We start from the raw sequence: 6,176 nt of genomic DNA on the forward strand, positions 1-6,176 counted from the left end.
TATTTAAAAAATAATACGGTCTGTGGGTACGCGCGGGTTCGAATCCCGACATGGGTATAATGTGTGAAGCCTATTTCTATTTCCTATGTCCCAGCCGTGATATTGCTGGAATATTGCTAAAAGCTGCGTATTATAAAAACCAAACTCATTCATTCATTCGTTCATTATCTAAAAAAAACCCTGATAAATGATATACCACTTGTTCGTACAAGGAATTTGGAAATGGTATTTTAACACTGCATAATTGTGTTGTGGAAGCCGTTATGACGGCAACGAAACTGTTTTCTCTTGTTTACATCACTGGTGTTGTATGGAGAAACCATGTTAAAACGTTCGCTCCTGTGACGAAAATCCGGGTCTTGGGTAGAAATGTGTGCAACCCATCCTTGGTCTTCCCGTCGTAATGCGGTTGAAATATAATTATGATGTGTACTTTGTTAAGTTGAAAACACCAACGTCATAGGTGTAAGAACATAAACAATATTTAGAATCAGTATGTTTATGTACATGCTGTATTCTTACATCAAATAATATGCTTCATTCATTGACGACATGGGAAATCTCCCCCATAAACATTATTTAGAATCAGTATGCTTTATGTACATGCTGTATTCTTAATTAAATAATATGCTTCATTCATTGATGACATGGGACAATCTCCCCCACCCCCTCCACACGTACGCGCGCGCGCACACACACACACACACACACACACACACAGTGTCAGAGAAACGCTCTTACCGGCCTGGTGCTGTTTTGTATCGAATATAACATCACATCTACGAATCGTTACAGCCACAGCGATTATTCGGTATATGGTCTCTGGTTTACGTAATTATATGTTCACCAACAGATTGTTTAAATACATATTGCTGCACTTACCTTGTCGTTTTGCTAAACGTCCTCTTCAGAATGAAAACATCCGACAGGGCAGGAAATCACGCGAAAAATGTTCTTGTGAAAAGTCTTCAAAATGCACATGACATACCAAATTTTTAAAGCAGCGTTCACCTTAGTGCGCGTGAAAAATATAAACATGAGAAATAGGGGTCTAAGCCCACTGTAATCTCTATTTTAAATGAATTCTAAACAGCCTGTTGAAATTAATTTAACATGCACCGGTGCATTTGATAAAGTAAGCGTCGTCTGCTTCGATCCAAAGAGTCTGCATTACGCGCAGGAAAAACTCGTGCAACGGAACTGTTTTCCTATTGGCTAAATTCGTAACCATGACATCACGTGACTATTCTGGTGAACACCTGCATGAAATATACAACACTTCTAACCTTATTTGACATTTGTTTATTTTAATAATCTTAACCGACAAAGCTATTGGCGGTTTGGTTTGTGTAGCCTGGTTAAAGCGTTGACTCGTCACACCAATTCACCACATGGGTACACCATGTAGAACCGATTTTGACGCCCCTCTCCCTAATATGGCTTGGATTTTGTTCCAAATTTCGCAAAGGGTTTTGTAATTATAAATGGTAAATTTTAGCGGTATCCATCATGATAGAATGGAGATGTAATACAGTGGATGGTCGACCATGCGTTGCCAAGCGCCTTAACATTTTAATGCATTTTAATCATAATGTGGTAGTTAAAGCGTTTGGTCGTCACGCCGAATGCGGGGGTTCTATTACCCACTTGGATACAACCCATGCTTGCTGTAAAGGCATCTATGCTTGTCGTAAGAGGCGACTTACGGGATCGGGTGGTCAGGCTCGCTGACTTGTTCGGTGGATCGATGCTTATGATGTCAATCACTGGATTGTCTGGTCAAGACTCGATTATTTACAGACCGCCGTCATATACCTGGAATATTGCTGAGTGCGGCGTTAAACAACAAACCAACCAACCAATTGTGTTGATCGATGCTTATGACGTTAATCACTGGATTGTGTGGTCCAGTTTTGATAATTGACAGACCGCCGTCATTTTGCTGGAAACCGGGTTAAAATTGGTCTTCAGCAACCCATGCTTGTCGTTCGAGGTGACTAACGGGATAGGGTGGTCACGCTCGCTGACTTGGTTGATGCATGTCATCGTATCCCAAATGAGTAGATCAATGTTCCTGGTGTCAATCACTGGATTGTCTGGTCCAGACTCGATAATTTACAGATCGCCGTCATATAGCTGGAATATTGCTGAGTGCGGCCTTAAACAACAACCAATCTTTATCACATACAGGGGCATGGATGGCCCAGTCATCTAAGGCGCCGCAATTAGCTGTGCAGAGTCCCTTAGGCATGCCAGATACCTATGATCGTTGGTTCGAATACCGGTTCACACCGATGATGTTTCGATGTTTACCAATGTGGTAAATGTATGCGACCTGCATCACGTTGGGTTTTCATCCCCCACTAAGCTGACACGCCGTGATATAACCGTAATACTGTTCAAGCGGCGTTAAAACCAACTCCCTCACTTGACTGACATATACAATGTTGTCAGTTAGTCGACCTGAATATTGCTGAGTGCAGCGTTAACATCAAGCAAACAAACAAACAAACCCACATTGGTATTTCTGCTGTCGGGCGCCGTGATATTGCTGGAATATTGCTAAAAGCGGCGTAAAACCGAACTCACTCAGAAGATATGGCGAAAAGGGGAAACAAGCTAGCTGGAGTTACGGAAAGGAGCTAGGATTAATAATCAGTTTTATAATGATACATGCAAATATACTGAGACATGCACAAAGAATCGGATCAGAATTCTGGTATCAAAATTTGTAGAGACACCAGGGTTTTACCGGGGGCAAAATATTGCGTACGCATAACAATTATGAATATACGCAAATAATATCCATTGGACACACAGGTATATGGATGCTGGGATCATTAAATTTAAACTATAAGTCCGATTTGCATGATATTTCTGTATCAATGTTCGGACATTCCAAGTCAGATTTCTTTACTCAGTAATTGAATTCCGTTTCAAACAGGAAAATCCCTTTCTGAAAGAAGCAAACGGCCTCACACATATTTTGTATGTTTATTTGCTGTTGGTACAGTGGTCACTAAGCTGGTACCCGAATATATTCCCGGGACCCCCAAAATTCATTACCGAGTCCCCAGGACTCGCAATTACACAGGCTTCGGTAAATCCCTGCGACACCATTGCTGGGATGATGGATCATAGTCTTCATATACAGTTAACGTTCATCACGTCAGAGTATTGCTTCATATGGATGTCCGTTCCCGTGTTTTTCCAGGTGAACAATTAACTTGCCTTTGCGTGTGTTTCTTACGGGTGCTACCGGTGGGGCAGGATGATTCTATCACCTTTTCACGGACACCTGGTATCATTACTATTTGATAGTGATTCATGAACACATGATCATGATATATAGTCGGAATCGTACGTCTGCTTTTAGCAGAGAATTCTTATGAATATGGAAAGGGTTTTGTCGCTATTTTATTATAGATACGTAGAGGCTAAAAGACGTTTACAGATGGGTGTTAGGTGATGTTGGCCTTCCGTTGAGACTATTGATTGCTGACTGATTGTTTGTCGTTTAACGCCACACTCAGCAATATTCAAGCTGTATGACGGTGGCCTGTACATAACCGAGTCTGGACCAGACAATCCAGCGATCGATGTTGTGATCACGCCGTCGGAGTACGATGACACGCAATAAACCAAGTATTCGAGTCGATCTAGCCGATCCACTAAGTCGACTGTACAACCACCATAGGTAACTGGGGACCTATTCTAACCCGGAAACCCACGGGCCATTGAGAGTGGTAGGGTGAAAGGGGGCGAAACAGCTTCAGGTGTATGACGGTTATGGGGTAGCAATGCCACTTGCAATACTGATTGGGTGTTTTGGTGTACAGATATGTATATGTAATTGACGTCATTTATATGTTTGTTGCCGGAGTGAAAGTCTTCATAAGAGGTTTTTGCAAAGAGTTCACACACGCGCAACATCTGCGCAAGGTGATTATTTTTAGGTTAGGGTGTATAAATAACAGGGTATGTTTGGTGACTGATTGTTGATGCAGATCACAAATTCAACATAGCTGTCATTACGACCATGTTCAAATCAGATTGGAATTCTCTTTGAGTTTGTTAGAGACGGGATATTTTTGTCAGAATGCTTCAAAACATGAAATTCCTACTTCGAAAAGGATAATTAAACACTATACACGACAACGTGTATGTGGGATATCACTTGAAATATTTACTAGTGGAGTTAAAACTTTTGGAAAAAATATTAGAATATTTTAAGGTCCTCGGATTCATTCAGAAAGGCAGGTCTACAAAAGCCTAATATTGGTCCTCTACAAGATCCGATAACGACGGGGTCAGGGGTGACATAGGCGTCTTAGGCGCCGCGACCCGTGAAGATCCGGGGTAGAATATATCTTCAGCAACCCATGCTTAAATTGTCGTAAAAGAAGACAATACTTGTCGTAAGAGGCGACTAACGGGGTCGGGTGGTCAGGCTCGCTGACTTGGTTGATGCATGTCATCGATCCCAACTGCGTGGATCGATGCTCATGATGTCAATCACTGGATTGCCTGGTCCAGACTCGATTAGTTACAGACCGCGGGCATATAGCTGGAATATTGCTGAGTGCAGAGTTAAACAAAAAACAAACAAACAAATCTTAGGCGCCGCAATTCGCTGTGCAGAGTTTCGTCCACTGGGCACGCCAGGAACCTATGATCGTGGGTTCAAATCTCAGTTCGCCCCGATTATGTTTCTTGGTCTGTTAGCTCCATACTCGTCGGTTTCACCAAAGTGGTAAACGTCTGAGTCCTGCAACTATCAGTGTGTAAGAAAGTATTTCGCTGTTCAGAGTTGCGTCCCTTGGGTACACCAGGGAACTATGATTGTGGATTCGAATCCCAGTTCGACTTGATTATGTTTTTTTAGCACCATGCCCGTGCATTTCATCAAACTTGAATAGTGTTAAAAGCGGCGGTAAACCCAACTCACTCTACTTCCGGTTATCTTAAGAAATGTGGCCACGTGGCCACTTTGACTCTCAAGGCGGTAGGGGGGGGGGGGGGGGGGGGCGCAAATAAGATTTTTCATTTCTTATTCAAGTTAACTTTCACAAGGAAAAATGTTTTCTATAAAAAAATCCGGTGGGGGGGGGGGGGGGGGGGGGGGGGGGGGGGGGGGCTACGGCACTGAATCTCCCTGGAATTCCTTCAGCGCGGTCGATCGGTACACACCTGGAAAGCAATTTGTCACATTATGTCACACGCACACACACACACACACACGCGCACACACACACACTCACTCGTTTTTAGACCATGTATGTCTAACAACATGGTATCACTGAAAAATAGTGGGAAAGTAAATGTCATCTGTAACATAACACACATAATGATGGATAATGAGTCGAAACGGGAACCACAATGACCATGGATCTGGAAGGCTGTAAGATTGGGTATAAATACCCGTTGCTGTCCGAAAACATTCATTGGAATCTCATAAAGACAATCCAAATCCTTAAACTCAGTGGCGAGTGTAACCGCCACGTACCGGGGGACAGTCTCTGCCCTTCTCGTTCCCCCAGTGACGGTCAAGACGTATATAGATTACATATGTACATGACCCGTGAAGATCCGGGGTAGAATAGGTCTTCAGCAACCCATACTTGCCGTAAAAGGAGACTATGCTTGTCGTAAATGGCGACTAACGGGGTCGGGTGGTCAGGCTTGGTTATTTACAGACCGCCGTCTGCTGAGTTAAACAACAAACAAACAAACAAACAAACATATGTACGTAACAGCTACTGCCACTTCAGATACTATGCAGCCGCTACAAAACTGCCAGATTCTGCACTTGTAGATTCATTGCCTGCAGCCGACGTACAAGAATGTCCCAAACATGTTCCAATGGCTTAAAATTTGGACTCACAGGGGGCCAAGGCAAAGTGTCGATAGCTTTTGTTCGCAGAAATGATGTCCAGTTTCGATTATTGACAGACCGCCGTCATTTAGCTGGAAACCGGGGTAGAATAGGTCTTCAGCAACCCATGCTTGTCGTAAAAGGCGACGAACGGGATAGGGTGGTCAGGCTCGCTGACTTGGCTAGTGCATGTCATTGCATCCCAATTGCGTGGATCGATGCTCATGATGTCAATCACTGGATTGTCTGGTCATGACTCGATTATTTACAGACCGTCGTCATATAACTAGAATATTGCTGA

This window comes from Haliotis rufescens, unplaced genomic scaffold, assembly GCF_023055435.1.
Source record: "Haliotis rufescens isolate VD_foot unplaced genomic scaffold, xgHalRufe1.0.p SCAF_13, whole genome shotgun sequence".
NCBI classification, from domain to species: Eukaryota; Metazoa; Mollusca; class Gastropoda; order Lepetellida; family Haliotidae; genus Haliotis; species Haliotis rufescens.